Source organism: Hemicordylus capensis, chromosome 3, assembly GCF_027244095.1.
Source record: "Hemicordylus capensis ecotype Gifberg chromosome 3, rHemCap1.1.pri, whole genome shotgun sequence".
In the NCBI taxonomy this organism is placed as follows: Eukaryota; Metazoa; Chordata; class Lepidosauria; order Squamata; family Cordylidae; genus Hemicordylus; species Hemicordylus capensis.
In genome coordinates, this window is record NC_069659.1 from 219,605,789 (window position 1) to 219,616,121 (window position 10,333).

Sequence of the window (10,333 nt, forward strand, 5' to 3'; positions counted from 1 at the left end):
AAAGAAGATTCCTCTGCTTGTTTAAAGGGACAAATGGTGAACAATGCACATCTGTACACATCAGATCTGACATTCATACATGCATGTTTATTTTCCCATATAGTACAAAAGTTAGACATGAGCTAGAACCTCTATCATGAGCTAGAACCTCTACAAATGCTGCATCCACGCATTTTGGTTGGTTGATTGATTAGAAGGAGAGAAACCATATGAACAGGGAGTCCCCAGCTCATGTTCCATCATGCATTGTAGAGAGGTGGGGTCCACTCCACTCCACTCCACTCCCACATGAATGCCTCAGGTGAGGTAACTATTGAACTAGGGCATTGCCTATGTGTCAATGTCACTGTTGGATGGTTAGTAACTGTCAGTCTCTTATCAGTTGTGCTCTGGCCACCTTTCAAGTGTGCACTGAAGTTATTGGCCAGGCAACTGATTGTGTGGGGTGTACAGCAGCCCCACCTCCCAAAACAGGTTCATGGGATGTGATCCAGTGGAAAGAGGGTGGATTGGGGAGACCTAGAGTTCTCTCAGGGTTCTAGGCAAGCATCAAACTGAGGAAGTGTCTGCCTGGTTCAATTCTTGCTTCAGCCAGAAATTCATGAAATGGTTATAAACAAGCTGCCATTCTCTTAGCCCCAGTCATCATCATCCCCCCACCCCACCATTCATCTACCGCATGGTGATAACAATATTGGCCTACTCTACAAGGCTGTTGTAAGTGTTAAATGAGTTTCCTGCACATTCATGCTTCATTATTCTATTTCAAATCCTGCTTTAGTCATGAGCTCATTGAATGAATTCAAACAAGAAATCTTAATCTCAGCATCATTTTCCCATGTGTAAAATCAGACAAATAGTTCATTAACTCCTAGGGACATTGTGAGGATAAATTAAGAAAAAAAATTTATTAAAAAAACCAGCACTATAAGCAGCACCCAGACGACTCAGTCATGCTTAAACATCATTGAAATCAATGAGACGCATTAGTAATGGCTAATTTAGTCCGGCTGTTGTCCTATACCTTTACATCATGTACAAATTATTCTTAAGAAACATCTTCATAGACCATTAGAACAACACTGCCACCCACTGGAAATATAGGGTGCAATCCATCAAAATCTAGTTCCAAGTAATCCCTATGGAAAGCAATGAAATAGGGTTTCATTTTTACCAGTTCAAAGATATTGTGATGGAGATACAGGAAAACATCTCTGTCTCTTTAAAGCTTTTACAAATTGCAGTAACAAGGAACCAGGAATCAGAACCACAGTGTGAGAGATTATTTTTTAAGCACTTTCCCCTTGGCATTTTCTACTCTCCACAAAGCTATTTGCTCCAACAGGAAAAACATAGCACTTAATAAGTAGTAGAATCAAAAGAATAGGCCCCTGGCCCAAGGATCTTACAACAGAAATAATACTATATATGCAAATATAGTTATATATTCTGTTGGAACGGAGGTTTGCAAAAGATAACCCTGTTGCGGTTTTCTGCTCTTGTGGCGTTGGCCTTCTGGAAACTGTCTCCCATGTGCTGTTGTACTGCGCTTTGTATCGGGATGCTAGAGAAGAACTCATTTCCCCTCTGTTACTCAAGTTTCCCGGAAGGTGTGATCTCTTTTATACTTATTACTGCCTCGTGGATTCGAGCCCTGGGACTACAGCAGTTGTGGCTAAATTTTTCTATATTGCCATTAGGTTGAGGTCCCTATTAAGTGCCTAACTGCGAGAGTTGTCTGTTGTTTTTAAATAATTTATTATTACTGATTGTAATCTTTCATATTGTGTTTTAGCATTGTTTTATTGACGTGTTGAGTATGTTTGTTGCTGCTATTTTTGCTGGCCAATGGCCGTAATAAATTTTTTAAAAAATATAGATATATATTACTGAGGCTAAGTTTCAGCAGGAGATGAAAACTCAGGGACCTCAGTCCAAAGGCTATATGAAAGAGAGATGGTTTGATAAGGAATTTGAGAGAAGAACCCAGGTCTCTAGGACAGAGTCCAACAATAATTCTACTATACCATAATGACTCTTACACTGAATATGACAAACACACATATCATACAGATATACTTGTCAAAGCACCAACACTGTTTGTGTTGGTATGTAACATGTGACATGGGCCTTGGTGACGACTAAATTTTGCTGGATTATGTCCATTGGGTCTTTGGAGATAGGAGCCGCCTAATGGCGCAGCGGGGAAATAACATGATTATCAAGCCAGAGGTTGTTGGTTCGAATCCCCACTGGTATGTGAAACACCTATATCAGGCAGCAGCGATACAGGAAGATGCTGAAAGGCATAATTTCATACTGTGCAGGAGGAGGCAATGGTAAACCCCTCCTGTATTCTACCAAAGACAACCACAGGGCTCTGTGGTCGCTAGGAGTCGACTCCGACTCAACAGCACACTTTACCTTGCCAGCAGTATATGGACAAGCCTATGATCACAGGAGCTTAATTATTTAGCAGCAGTTTTAAAGCTATACTGTCTGGTAACCTAATTTGTAACATCTTCCATGTTGAGAGAACATGACTGCTTATTGAATAGTTTGCAATGCTGTTTGAATTATCTGTAGTTTAAAATATAATTTTAATTTGCTTGGGGTAAGTAATTGCTTTCTTGTTTGACTATTATATTAATAGAAGTTATAATACAGAGATTTTAAAATCAATATATCTGGCAATAAAGCATCAGTTTTATCACTTATATATGTAGTGTTAATGGAACTGCCCCAGGGTGATTGGTGAACACCCCAAAATTGTGTTTGGGTTTTGTGTGGGGAAATTAGCTCAGAGTGCAACAGTTCCACGTCAGAATAATTTTTGTGCAAAGCTTTCGTGTCAGGAAAATGGACTGAGAGAGAGATGCTGAAGTTCAAAAACAAAGACGGTTTTACTTGAGGGTAAGGGGTAAAATGGAGTAAGAGGGTCAATTAAAGCAATATTACTATTTAAAATATGTTACAAGCTTAAACGTATAACTGTAAAGAGGAAATTTAGCATAGTGTTCTAATTAAATAACTTCCAGGCTGACCAGAGAAAGGAAGTTGGAGAGAAACAGTTCTTTTGGATTTAAGAAAAAGAGCAGGGACAGGAAGCCTAGAAGGGCGCAGAGATTACTATACAACCTCGTCCTTCCTTTTAGCGGTGATTGGGTCCTTGTGGCTCAGATGCAACTGAAGGACCTCTTTCCTCAGGGGTGGACTGGGAAGCAGCTGGCAGGAGTGGGAAGCCCAGCAGGTTAGGCAGTGAAGATAGATCCCCAAAGTGCCTGTTCTCAAGTAGCCAACTTTTGGTGGTAGCAAGGCTGGCTGGGCAGATCAGGCCAAGCAAGAGGACTGATCTGGAGGCTGGAAACGCTCTTGGAACACAGAGCAAGACACTGCCAGATGTAATGGCAGGTACCAAAGCTAGCATCCAAGGCGTGAGTGTCTCACACTGGAATCCAAATGGAGTATACAAGGGAGCACATGGTAGGCCACGTGGAGCACACTGGCTCAAGGAACCAGGGGCAATTAAAGCCCAAATTGTGTCCTGGGGCAACATTCCAGCTGCTTTTCTTTCTCGAAAAGAGTAGTTCTGGGGAATCCCAAATGGTTCCTGTGAAGCTCCTGAGCATGTCAAGAGTGAGAATCCACATGCCTGTGGTCTCAAGCATAAGCAGAGAGGCTTCTGGGAGCCCCCACAGAAGAGCAGTCCTAGCAACAGTAGTCAGCAAAGAAGAGAGGTGATGGATGTGATCTTGTCTCCTATTTGGGTTTCATAAAGCCATGAACAACTAATTCTTTGCAAGTCTAGTGGATTCTATTTGTGTCAGTATAATAATTTTAGTACTCTCAGAATCAACCTTTTTTAAGAAGTAGGGTGACTATAGTGCATTAATTGTCTTGAATACTTATGAGCTTTTGGATAATACAGTGCTTGTATTTTGAACCATGTCATTCCTTCCTTTCTCATTTGGAAGGTTAAAAACAGCTTTTTCATCTAAGCAGTCTAGTTCTTATGTTGCTTTACTGATGTATTTTGTGGAGGGGGTGGTGCCTGCCTGTTGAATTAAGTTAATCTCGTGGGGTGAAGAGGTCAAGGATTTAATGATTGAGGCTGATTTCCCCCCTCATGATGCAAATTGGTGCTGGAGAAGAGTTTTGAGGATACCATGGACAGCCAGGAAAACAAACAAATGGATCATAGAACAAATCAACCCAGAATTTTCACTTGAGGCACAAATGACCTGGCTCAAACTATCATACTTCAGACACATTTTGTGAAAACTCAGCTCCCTTGAGAAGTCCAGGGGCGGAGCCATTATTGGGTGAATGGGTTCAAAGAACCCGGGCCGCGCCCAATCAGGGGCCACAAGCGTAGTTCCAGACACTCTCCCCGCATCTGATGTCAGACATGGGGGTGTTATTTCAGTTCCAAATGGGGCCGCACAGCCCCATTTGGAGCTGAAAATGGCACTCACTGTGTGGGCAGCGCAGCTGGGGCTACTCTCCCTGCCTTAAAGGCAGGGAGAGCCACTCCTGGTCCAGCTGCCAACGCAGCGGGGCCGATCAATCTCCCTCCCAAACAGGGCAACACGGCCCCATTTAGGAAAGAGATCGGCCCGCACTGCATTGGCAGCGTGGCCACGTGGCCCTGTTTGGAAGGGAGACCATGCCCCCGCGTCTGCTGGCCATGTGCATCTGACATCAGACGTGAGGGTGGGTCCAGGGGGCCACGAAGGCCTCACACAGGCTGCCACCACCAGCCTGGCTCCACTCCTAGAGAAGTCCATAATGCTGGGGAAAGTTGAAGGAAAGAGAAGAAGAGGACAACCAGCAGCAAGGTGGATGGACTCAATTACGACAGCAATGAATGCACCACTGAGAGACCTTAAAGGCCAAGTTGAAGACAGCTCGTCCTGGAGAGAATTTATCTATGTGGTCGCTAAGAGTTGACAGACACTGACTTGATGGCATTTAACCAACCAACCAACCAGCCAACCAATCAATTTATCAATCAATGCAAATTAGGGGGAAAACTGATTCTAATGCTTCTAAAATGTTCCCCTTTGTACTATTTTCTGTTAAGTTTCTGCTCAAAGCTTGACTTTCATTATCAAAACGAAGGGTCATTTACTCCCAGGGTATACATGTACAACCAATGTATTTCATTTCATTTGTGTACTGCATTTCCCTCCCCTTCCTCTGTTGTCTCCCCTCTCTTGAATTGTAGACGGTAAGAATCTCAGGGCAGGGACCTATTCTCTTTGCACATTTTTTAATGAAATGCCATTCACTAGAGCTGTGCAGTTGTGTTGGTCCAAGAGGCCTGTCAAACCTGATTGCCCTCTGTCAGGTATTATCAGAAAACATTCCATTGCAGCAGGAGAAACCCTGAAAGTCATTAAAAAATGAAATCGCCAGCTCTGTACCTCTCAGGTGAGATATTTCAAGTGAGCCACTTAAAAATTAAATGGCCAGCCTCATGCCTCAGCTGAGAGGTGGCTTGCTAGCAATTTGACTTGGTCCAAGAGCAATGTTGGGAAATGTTGGGTTTCCAATCCAAGCTGACCCAACAATTTGGGGAGGTCATGGTGGCCCTCCTGACAATTTTTCTATGAGGTTGGATCAGATTGGATTGAATCTGTAATTTTTTAAAAGTTGCACAGTTCTACCATTCATATTGATGGAGATGTATAAATGGTAGTAATTGTTACATTTTGTATCTGTTGTTCAAGAGGAGGCAGCAACTCTGACTTCCCCCCTATTATCTGTCACCCCCCCAGATCCATAGCTTGGTTCTTTTGCAGGGTTAGTATTCCAGGGCCTCAGTGAGGTAGTTGGCAGGGGTGTAGCAAGGTTGGAGTGGGCCCAGAGACAAGATTTTAAAAGCTCCCCCCACCCTCACTGAAGCTCAGCTCATAAAGTAAAGACATCTTAAATGAGGCTGAATAGTGGTAACAAAAAGCAGAGTAAATAAATAAACACACACACACACACACACACACACACACCTCTATATCTATATCTATATCTATATCTATATCTATATCTATATCTATATCTATATCTATATCTATATCTATATCTATATCTATATCTATCTCCTAGGTGCCACAATAGAACATCATCCTAAATTATTTTTCAAAGGGTTTTGTAAATTGTGGACGATGCAAGTCATTTAATGGTACTAAAGAAAGACATGCTGTTCTGGTAGCTCCAGGTCTTAACACCCACATCAATTTCGGAGGATGAATACAACTGAAAGAAGCCCGGGTGGGTGCGCGGCTGGGGGAGTCAGTCATGTGACTTGCCTCTGCCCCCCCCCAAGGCAGTGGGCCCCCAGACAACTGTCTCCCCTTGCCCTGTTATAGTTATGCCCCTGGTAGTTAGGTTTGTAGTCACACACACACACACACACACACACACACACACACACACACACACACACACACACACGTTCCATGACTCCTTTGCAGCTACTGCTCCTCTCATGTCACAAGTAGAGCCTAATCTCTTCTTCAGTCCTTACTTCCCTCTGGTAGCTTTTCTTCAGCCCCTTTCTCTCTTTCTCCTGAGTTACTGCCACGAATTACTGAGTGTGTGTGAGTAGGCTGATGGGGAGTTAATATGCTAGTTTCTACTTTGCACTGCTACAGCTGGAAGTCAAACTCCCTGCATCCCTGCTTGGAAGTTGGACTGTAAGCTATACACATTTACAGTGTGTACAGTTCCACTTACTTCTTACTTCTGAGAAAGAATGCAGAGATTTATGCTTAGGCAGCCTAGCAACACTCATGCAACGACATGGATACAGCATAACTGGCCAAGGCATTACATGGAAACTAAAAGCAAGGAAACAGGGTATGGTGTATGTGTGTGTGTGTGGTGGCAAGATATGGTGGGTGATGGGACTTGGGAGTGGCAAGATACAGGCCCATAAGACAAATGGTGTACATAAAAGGGCTACAGACAGAAACATGGCATGAATATGAAAAACACAAAAATGCAACAAGCACATGCACATCCAAGAGATCTCCTGACACCCCCACAGACAATCCTCACAAACAGAACTCCCTGACACACAACTGTTCCAAAACAAGTCCCCTAGACAGAACAGGACAGCAAATATATCTCAAATATATATGAGCCAGCGTGGTGTAGTGGTTAGAGTGCCGGACTAGGACCAGGGAGACCCGAGTTCAAATCCCCATTCAGCCATGCTGAAGCTGGGTGACTCTGGGCCAGTCACTTCTCTCTCAACCTAACCTACTTCACAGGGTTGTTGTGAAAGAGAAACTTAAGTATGTAATACACCGCTCTGAGTTTCTTTGAGGAAGAGCGGGATATAAATGTAATAATAATAATAACAACAACAACAACAAAAAGCAACTTTACTGGGAACAGCCTATATTCTGCGATGATATCTATAACAATTGACAATAAAATTCAGCCATCCCAGGTCCTTGGGAAGGACTCGATGTCTGGATAAAACAAACCGGTCAATAACACCTGTCTGACTGTGTAAACAAGAAATAATAATAATAATATACCTCAAAAGCATGGTGGGCACCGGCAGACAAACAAAACATTAGCCCCATAACATTGCAAACGGAAACATAGGATGGCAATTAAACCACTTGGAAACTAGGATAAAGTGGAAATACAGTGGCAACCATCCTTGATGGAGCATGACAATAGAAACATTGCTGCAATCACATATCCCACCTGCAACTTAATTCCCCTCCAACACTTCCAGAATATTACATTCTGTGATGCTGTCCTCCTCACACAACAAGCAGTGTATCTGGTTTTCAGCATACATTTACTGGTGAAACACTGAGATGTAATTGGAGTGTGTTCACCCTGCCATGGATAGAGTCGTATTAGGAAGGATGTGATCTGGAACTCCATGCTGATCCCTGCCTGTGGTCATCTGCAGGGTCGCCTCTGTAGCAGATTGCAGTGCAATAACAGCATCTATGCAACCAAATCTTGCTTTAATCTAGCAGTTTTATATAACTTATGATCATAAAAGGGATTCATATATGAGTTACTTTTTAAAAAAGGCATTGCTGCTTCCGCAAGGGAGAGCTCCTTCCAGCTCCCCTCCTCTTTCCCAAAAGAGTTCACGCCTAGCTCAGGGGAGGGAGGAGGGGAAAACTATTTCCCTGCCCCAAGATCTTCCACTCCCCCAGGATTTGCCGCTGTAGACAATTGCCTCTGCCATAATCTGCCTATGTGTACACAGTATTCCAAGCGCAGTTGCACCATAGGTTTGTATAAGAGCATTACTATATTGGCAGTTTTATTTTCAGTCCTTTTCCGAATGACTTCCAGATGGAATTAGCCTTCTTTACAGCTGCCCTGCCACACAATGGGTTGACATTTTCAGTGAGCTATCCGCCACAATTATTAGCAAAGCATTATTAACACACTGCACTATGGAGGAGAGGGCATGGCAAAGGCACAGATGCTCAGAGTTTGTTTCTTTGTTTTAAACAGTGAGGGGAAGCATAAAAGACAGCTGTAAATCCACAACCAACACATAAATAGGACAGATGCTAGGACTGATGTTTCTTGTTATTGGTATTCCTCAATCAAAAATGAAAACCAGTCTCTCAGACTGGTGTTCAGTGACTATGTTTTTGTTTTGAACTCCCCACCTCTGGTTTTTGGCTGTGCAGTATTTTTAGATGACACAAGGTGGTGCTATTGTTACATCTTCGGTAAGCATTTAACCAAAGAAGGCAGCAGCCTTGAAACCTTCTGCCTCCAGGGTGCTTTCCAGACTGTGAGCTTGCAGGCAGGAGAAAGTGGTGTAAAATCGGACAGCTAACCCTAACTGCCTTCAAAGTGTGTCACATTTTGAAGCTCATTATGGTTAGCCATCAGATTTTACACCACTTCCTCTTGCACAGAAGCTCTGAGGGGAGAAAGTGAGAGAAAAGTGGAGAGGAAGCAACCCACCACCCCTGGATCTGCACACAGGGCGCTTCCCTTTGAGAGAAAGAGCAAGGGCAGAGCCACCATGGAGCAGATGGCTTCAAAAAATAAATAAATCCCGGCCACCACCAATCATTTTATCTATTGTGATTTTTATCTGTTTGTATGAATTGTAAACGTTTTATTTTATATTATATTTTAATCTGTACACTGCCTAGAGATTCTATACTAGGCCGTATAGAAATGCAATACATACATACATATATACATACATACATAAAACTGTTTTCAAAACTTGGAAAATCAGCAGCTATTTTCTCATGCACATACAACACTTTAAACCTGGAACATGAAGATAAGATTAATACAGGCTGTGGCTGTGTGAATGGCACTTTGCTGTTCCCATACGCAAGACGGTGTCAACACCCAGATCATATTAATGCAAACCAAGCCTATATGTAGCAAAGCAATTTTAAGTTGCTATCTGGAAAGCACCCAGGGAACTCTTTCCATGTTGACCTGTGAATCTTGGGGGTTGTTCTAAGGTTCTGGACAACAAGTAGTTTTGACCAGTTGTGGAGGGCTGCTTTGAGAGGGTGTGGCATGGTTGGAGCCCAAGGCCTCTGCTTCCACTCAGGGCAATGATGCCATGTCTTGTTACATCCATACATCTCTCTTGTCTCTGAAGAAGGGTCTGATAGCAGCCCCGCATCAATGGCCAGATTTGGCTTCATAGCTGGTGATCCATAGCCTAGTGACAGTTGATTCACGTGCAGTGTTATTCAAGCCTATTCATGCTCATTGTTTCCCTGTCAAGTTAGTGCATCCTAGAACCCACCTTACGTTCTCTAACAGCAGCACCTTGCAGGAGAGAGATTAGTAATTAAGGGCAATTTGTCTTTCAGAGAAGCTTGTCCACCAATACTGATCTTCCCACTGGCAAGGCCTTGTTAGTGTTCCAAAGAACCCTAATCCAGCCATTAAGAAATGGCTATGAAATGCTTCGACATTGACAGCATAGCAAGTTATCTTATCTGCACACCAGGAAAAGCTTTTCCTGGTGAAAAACATTTTATTCCAGTCAGTTTTAAAGCTGTGATCTCATCTTTTAATGTTATTGCTGTGTTCTTCCAGTTTTAGATTACTTTCTAGTAACTCATTTTGATGATGATGATAATGATGATGATGATTGTATTATCTTTTAATTTTGTTCATTTTGTTGGTGCTTTTATTTAATATACATTAATTATTACAAACACAGGTTCCTGTTCAAAGGAAAACACACACATTCCAACAAGCAATAAATAGATCCATTTATCGATCAGAAGGTCAGAGGCAGGTGGTAATGCAATTTCCCATCTAGCTAACTAGAGACATGCACACAGATGCCTTC